This window comes from Mus caroli, unplaced genomic scaffold, assembly GCF_978045245.1.
Source record: "Mus caroli unplaced genomic scaffold, Mus_caroli_1 scaffold_9, whole genome shotgun sequence".
Taxonomy (NCBI): Eukaryota; Metazoa; Chordata; class Mammalia; order Rodentia; family Muridae; genus Mus; species Mus caroli.
In genome coordinates, this window is record NW_028227264.1 from 127754489 (window position 1) to 127762295 (window position 7807).

A 7807-nucleotide genomic window follows, 5' to 3' on the forward strand; every position below is an offset into this window, starting at 1 on the left:
AAAGGCGTGCAGCACTACACCCGGTTCTTGTGATAACTTTTAAGAAAAGAGAATTTGGGGGCTGGTGAGATGGCTCAGTGGGTAAGAGCACCCGACTGCTCTTCCGAAGGTCCAGAGTTCAAATCCCAGCAACCACATGGTGGCTCACAACCATCCACAGCGAGATCTGGCGCCCTCTTCTGGAGTGTCTGAAGACAGTTACAGTGTACTTATATATAATAAATAAATAAATCTTAAAAAAAAAAAAAAAAAAAAGAAAAGAGAATTTATCCCACCTGATTCAGTATAGCCGAATTTGTAATTTCTCTAGAACATGCACTGAAAAAAACAAAAACGTATTCTTACTGGGTGTGGAAGCACACACACTCCCAGCTCTTGGGAGGCAGAGGCAGGCAGATCTATGTTGAATATGAATGACGCTAGCCTGGTCTACATAGTGAGTTCCAAGACTTCCAGGGCTAAAAAGAGAGACACTGCCTCAATAAAACAAACAAACAGGAAAAAAAAACCCACAAAAAGTGTCTTTTGTTATTTTGTTTTGTTTGTTTGTTTCTTGTGACTACTTGCCTGCCAAAACTAGAAGGGGGGTTGAATCCCCTGCAGCTGGAGTTACAAGCAGCTGTATGATGTCAGGTATGGGCGCTGGAAATCATACTCAGGTCCTCTGGAAAAACAGCAAGCTCTCTTAGCCTCTGAGTCATCATCATCTTTCCAGCATATTTTCTTTTTTTAAATACAAAGTCTCACAAATTTGCCCAAACTGGCCTGGAGGTCATTTTGTGAAGAATGTAACACTGCGGTGGGTGTGGTTGCACATGCCTGGAATCCCAGCCCTTGGGATACAGACGCAAAAGGGCTCAGAGCTGGAGAACAGTCTAATAGTCTAATAACAGTCTAAAGACACTGAGGCCAGCCTAAGCTACATCACAGACACACACACAGAGACACAGACACATACACACAGACACACACAGACACAGACACATACACACATACACACAGAGACACACACACACAGAGACACACAGACACACACACACAGACACAGACACACACACAGAGACACCCACACACACACAGAGACACACACACAGATACCCACCCCCCCACACACACAGAGACACAGACACACACACACACACAGACACCCCCCCCCACACACACACACAGACACACACAGATACACACACACACACACACACACACACTCCTTACTGTGTATAACAACACTCATGAATGTTCCCGCTATTCAGAAAGCTAATGCATGTGCTCTGCTGGGCCACACAGCAAGATTCTGTTTCAAAACAAAAAATAGGGCTGGAGAGATGGCTCAGCAGTTAAGAGCACTGACTGCTCTTCTGAATGGTCCTGAGGTCAAATCCCAGCAACCACATGGTGGCTCACAACCATCTGTAAAGAGATCTGATGCCTTCTTCTGGTGTGTCTGAAAACAGCTATACTGTACTTATATATAATAAATAAATAAATAAATAAATCTTTAAAAAATAATAAAAATTAAAATACACTTGTAAATAAGAGTTACGAGTAAAGCTGGGCATGATGGTGCATGCCTTTAATCCCAGCACTTGGGAGGCAGAGGCAGGCGGGTCTCTGAGTTCGAGACCAGCCTGGTCTACAGAGTGAGTTCCAGGACAGCCAGGGCTACCCTGTCTTGAAAAAACAAACAAACAAACAAACAAAGAATCACAAGTAAAAGATTTGGAGCTGGACGGACCGCATCTGTTTGAGATGCCTGTGATTCTATGATGTCACTATCGGCCCCTCTGGATCAGGATGGAGAACAGAGATGAATGGATTACCTGCAGATGTGCTGGACTCTAGCCAGATACAGGCCAGTCATGTGTGCTTGAAAGTCAGAAGGCTGATCAGCGTGCTAGTGAAGGTCTGGAGGCTTCAGAAACCAGGAAACAAACCTCATCAAAGCCAAGGACACTCACCTCCAGTATACTCCCATCTACAATTTAAAAAAAGCTCCTCCCGCTGATGAACATGTCTGCCTCAAGTACTCTGTAATGGAAATGATCTAAAAAGTTGAATTTATCTCATTGTAAAGATTTTTGAAAAGGAAGGTTAGGGGGCTGGAGAGATGGCTCAGTGGTTAAGAGCACTGACTCTTCAAGAGGTCCTGAGTCCAGTTCCCAGCAACCACACGGTGACTCACAACCATCTGTAGTGGGGTCCGATGCACTCTTCTGGTGTGTCTGAAGACAGCAACAGTGTACTCATATAAAATGAATAAATAAATAAATCTTAAAGAGAGAGAGAGAGAGAGAAAGGTACTCAGAAGAGCGGATGTGAGACCTGGGAAAAGGCATGTGTTCTGTGTCAGAGCCCAGACTGACCTCTGACTCATGTTCATCTTGTGGCTGGAGAAGAGTGCTTGTTGGCACAAGGAATTAGAGTTTAGGTTACCAGCATGTAAATTCACCACCACCTATAATCCGCAGAGTCTAGCACCCTCTTCTGGCCCCTATAGGTACTGCATAAAAGCAGTGCATGTCCATGCAGGCAAACCAAAACTTCCTTAGCTTCCAGACCACTGGGACCACAGGTATATGCATGCATCCATGCCAGCTAGGAATCTAGATTTTTCTGACTCTCCACTCCTTTTTTTTAAAGATTTATTTATTTATTTTATGTATATGAGTACACTGTAGCTGTACAGATGGTTATGGGCCTTCATGTGGGTTTGTTGGGAATTGAATTCAGGACCTCTGCTTGCTCTGGTCAGCCCCACTCACTCCAGCCCAAAGATTTATTTATTATTATAAATAAGTACACTGTAGCTGTCTTCGGACACACCAGAAAAGGACGTCAGATCTCATTACAGGTGGTTGTGAGCCACTATGTGGTTGCTAGGATTTGAACTCAGGACCTTCAGAAGAGCAGTCAGTGCTCTTACCCACTGAGCCATCTCACCAGCCCCTAACTCTCGATTCTATCCTATTTTCTTATGACAGGCATGGCCTCAGAATAGCTTTGGAGGATGGATCTTGAATTCTGACCCTGCCTCTCTGGCCCAAATGCAGGCATCCAGGAATGAGGTACCACACACACTCACTGACTTGTTTGTTTGTGTTTGGTTTTTGTTGTTGTTGTTTTTGTTTGTTTTTTGAGACAGGGTTTCTCTGTATAGCCCTGACTGTCCTGGAACTCACTTTGTAGACCAGGCTAGCCTCAAACTCAGAAATCCACCTGCCTCTGCCTCCTGAGTGCTGGGATTAAAGACATGCGCCACCACGCCCGGCACTGACTTTTAAGAGGTTCATACCCACCTCTTTCTTACATTGAATCTTGTTTTGTAATGTTCTGAGACAATGTCTCACTGTATAGCCAGGCTGGGATAGGATTCAGTCTCTCCCCTCACCCTCCTCAGAACTCGATTATCTGTGACAAACACAGGCACTTGGGAAAGCAAAGAACTTACTGGGTTTGCCCTTCCATGTCACAGTCCCTCATTATGGACAGAAGCAGAGAGTAGATGCGGCTTACTGTACTCTTTGGCTTGTTCCACTAGGTTTTCTTACAGCCCAGGCCCATCTGCCTAGGGATAGTAAAGCCCACAGTGGGGTTTGTACACCTTTATCAATTAGCAATCCAATGATGCCTCCAATGCTATAGGAGTTGCTAATGGGTCAGCCTCTTCAACAAAAGTTCTCTCCCCTTCTCCAGGTGTGTCAAGGTGAGGTCAGCATCACAGACCCCTACACCCAGCTCGAACTAATTGTTTTTCAGTCTGAAGAGCAAATCCAGGGCTTCTTGCTTGCTAGACAAATACTCCTACTCCAAGGCTGGATACGCCCCAGCCCCACTCTTATCTCTTGCTCCTAGACTGTGAACACCAGTGAAGTAGAGACTATACTTTTGTCAGTATTTTTTGTTTTGTTTTGTTTTAATATTTATTTATTTGTTTTATGTATATGAGTACACTGTAGCTGTCTCCAGACACACCAGAAGAGGGCATCAGATCTCATTACGGATGGTTGTGAGCCATCATGTGGTTGCTGGGATTTGAACTCAGGACCTCTGAAAGAGTAGTCTGGTGCTCTTAACCACCGAGCCATCTCTCCAGCCCCTGTTTTGTTTTGTTTTGTTTTGTTTAAGACAGGGATTCTCTTGTAACCCTAGCTTTTTTTTTTTTTTTTTTTTTTAAGATTTCTTTATTTGTCATTTATATGAGTACACTGTCTCTCTTCAGACACACCAGAAGAAGGCATCAGATTCCTTTACAGATGGTTGTGAGCCACCATGTGGTTGCTGGGATTTGAACTCTCGACCTTCGGAAGAGCAGTCGGGTGCTCTTACCCACTGAGCCACCTCACCAGCCCCCCTATCTTGGCTTTCTATTGCTGTGATAAAACACCATTACCAAAGCAACAATGGTGAGAAAGGATTTATTTCAACTTATATGCCCCATCATGAAGGGAAGTCAGCTTCTCAAATGTTGGGAAGCAGGGGCCAGGGAGAAATGCAGCTTACTGGCTTGTACAGTCTGCTTTCTCATACAACCCAGGATCACCTGCGAAGGGGTAGGACCACCTACAGTGGGCTGGGCCCTCCCACGTCAATTAGGGAAACCCCCCTCCTCCCCATAGCCCTACAGACTTGCCTGCAGGCTATTCTGACTGAGGCGGGGTTTTTTCTCAAGTGAGGTTTCCCTTTCTCCAAATAACTCCAGCTTATGTCAAGCTGAAAAAAAAAAACCCAACAACCAGGACACTATCCAAATATAATTTAGATTCAAGAATGCTTGCTGACAGGATATAATTTTCATGCTTTTTAGACTGTCTCCATGGGAAAGCGAACCCCAGAGAATACTAGGAGAAACACTGCCATCTGCTGGGCAGAACAGGTCATGCTGCCTTTAGGAACCTGTCTAAGAGCAGAAGTTGGAGAGAGAGGTGATTTTATTTATTTATTTTATTTTTGGGGGGTGAGTATATGTGTGAGTGTGTGAGTGTATGTGTGAGTATATGTGTAAGTGTATGTGTGAGTATATGTGTGAGTGTATGTGTGAGTATATGTATGAGTGTATGTGTGAGTATATGTATGAGTGTATGTGTGAGTATATGTGTGAGAGTGTGTGTGTATGTGTGAGTGTGTGAGTGTATGTGTGAGTGTATGTGTGAGTATATGTGTGAGAGTGTGAGTGTATGTGTGAATGTATGTGTGAGTGTATGTGTGAGAGTGTGTGTGTATGTGTGAGTGTATGTGTGAGTATATGTGTGAGAGTGTGAGTGTATGTGTAAATGTATGTGTGAGTGTATGTGTGAGAGTGTGTGTGTATGTTTGAGTGTGTGAGTATATGTGTGAGTGTATGTGTGAGTATATGTATAAGTGTATGTGTGAGTATATGTATGAGTGTATGTGTGAGTATATGTATGAGTGTATGTGTGAGTATATGTGTGAGAGTGTGTGTGTATGTGTGAGAGTGTGTGTGTATGTGTGAGTGTATGTGTGAGTATATGTGTGAGAGTGTGAGTGTATGTGTGAATGTATGTGTGAGTGTATGTGTGAGTATATGTATGAGTGTATGTGTGAGTATATGTGTGAGAGTGTGTGTGTATGTGTGAGTGTGTGAGTGTATGTGTGAGTGTATGTGTGAGTATATGTGTGAGAGTGTGAGTGTATGTGTGAATGTATGTGTGAGTGTATGTGTGAGAGTGTGTGTGTATGTGTGAGTGTATGTGTGAGTATATGTGTGAGAGTGTGAGTGTATGTGTGAATGTATGTGTGAGTGTATGTGTGAGAGTGTGTGTGTATGTGTGAGTGTGTGAGTATATGTGTGAGTGTGTGAGTGTATGTGTGAGTGTATGTGTGAGTATATGTGTGAGTGTGTGAGTGTATGTGTGAGTATATGTGTGAGTATATGTGTGAGTGTGTGAGTGTATGTGTGAGTATATGTGTGAGTGTGTGAGTGTATGTGTGAGTGTATGTGTGAGTATATGTGTGAGTGTGTGAGTGTATGTGTGAGTATATGTGTGAGTGTGTGAGTGTATGTGTGAATGTATGTGTGAGTGTATGTGTGAGCTAGAGGACTATACTGTGGGGCCCCCTTTCGCTTTACATAGGTCCCAGGGATCAAACTCAGACTGCCAGATTCAGACATAAACAGCAAACGCTCTACCCATTGAGCCATCTCAGTTTGTTCTGATGCTGAGGTTTGAAGTGGGGCTCACTGTGTTGTAGAGGCTGGCTTTGAACTGTTCATCCCTAAGTCTCTACCTCAAAAGATTAAAATGCACCTGGGGCTACTTCTAGAGGCAAGTCTTTGCCCAGTCAGCTCCCATTTAAAGGGAAAAAGCAGAAACTCACTACTGGTTATATGAAAAGCTAACTCAGAGAAACAGGGATGGAAAGGCAGCTAAGAGCTTCTGGGTAACAATTTGAAACCCTCTAACCTGTGGCAGTTTTCTCTTGAACAGATCTAAAAGCTTCAGAGAAATAACAGTTTCCCCATGAAGTAAGCATAAGCCTGTTGCGTATTTAACCCCAATTAAGGGCTGAGACGATGGTCCAGTGCATAAGGTTCTGTCCATGCAAACTTAAGGAACTGAGTTCAAATCCCCAGCACCCACATAAAAAACTGGTAATCTGTAATTCCAGTATCAAGGTGAGGTGTTGCCGCCTGTCCAGTCTAGCTGACTCTGCTAGGTCCAGGTTCAGTGAGAGATCCTCACTCAGGAAATAGGATGGGGAGGTGGTGGTGGTGGTGGTGGTGGTGGCGGCGGCGGCTGGAGAGATGGCTCAGTGGTCAAGAGCACTTGCTGCTCTTGCAGAGGACCCAGGTTCAGTTCCCAGCACCCACATAGCAGTTCACAATCATATGTAACTCTGTTCACCTCTCTGGTCTCCAGAGGCCCCAGGACATTCACACACACACACACACACACACACACACACACGTAAGACACTATACAAACAAGAGGGGAAAGCCAGGCTTGGTGGCACACACCTTTAATACCAGCACTTAGGAGGCACAGGAAGGTGGATCTCTGTGAGTTCCAGGCCAGCCTGGGTTACAAAATGAGACCCTATCTCAAAAACAAAAACAACAACAACAACAATAAAAAAAAAAAAACTTTAAAAAACAGACTGGGGGAGTCGGGGGCTGGAGAGATGGCGCATTGACTGCGCTTTTCCTCTTCCGGGGACAGTGATTAGAGGCACTCAGGGTGGTCCAGTGTTTGACAAAATGTCGTAGGCTTTCCTACAACACAGCCTCTAACAAAACTAGGCTGTCTCGAACCCCTGGCAACAGGATTGTTTACCTCTACACCATGAAGGTTGGGAAAGCACCTAAATCCGCATGTGGCGTGTCCCCAGGCAGACTGCGAGGGGTTTGTGCTGTGAGACCCAAAGTCATTCTGAGATTGTCTAACCAAAGAAGCACGTCAGCAGGGTCTATGGTGGTTCCATGTGTGCCAAGTGTGTCTGTGACGGGATCAAGCGGGCTTTCCTTATTGAGGAGCAGAAAATCGTTGTGGATGTGTTGAAGGCACAAGCACAGAGTCAGAAAGCAAAATAGATCTGCAGCTTTTTGCACTGACTGCTCTTCCAGAGGTTCTGAGTTCAAGTCCCACAACCACATGGTGGCTCAGAACCATATGTAATGAGATCTGATACCCTCTTCTGGAGTGTCTGAAGACAACTACAGTGTACTTACATATAATAAATAAATAAATCTTAAGAAAAACCAGACTAGGTAGAGATCCATTGAGAGAGATACCTGGGTTTCACCCTTTGTTCTCCACCTGTGCACAAGCTTGTTCTCTCTCTCTCTCAC

At 44.5% G+C, this 7807-nt stretch overlaps 1 pseudogene; it reads left to right on the top strand.

Annotated features, from left to right (window-relative positions):
• Positions 1-6479: 6479 nt before the first annotated feature.
• Positions 6480-7549, top strand: LOC110302773 (large ribosomal subunit protein eL34 pseudogene; annotated as a pseudogene).
• The last annotated feature ends 258 nt before the right edge of the window (positions 7550-7807 follow it).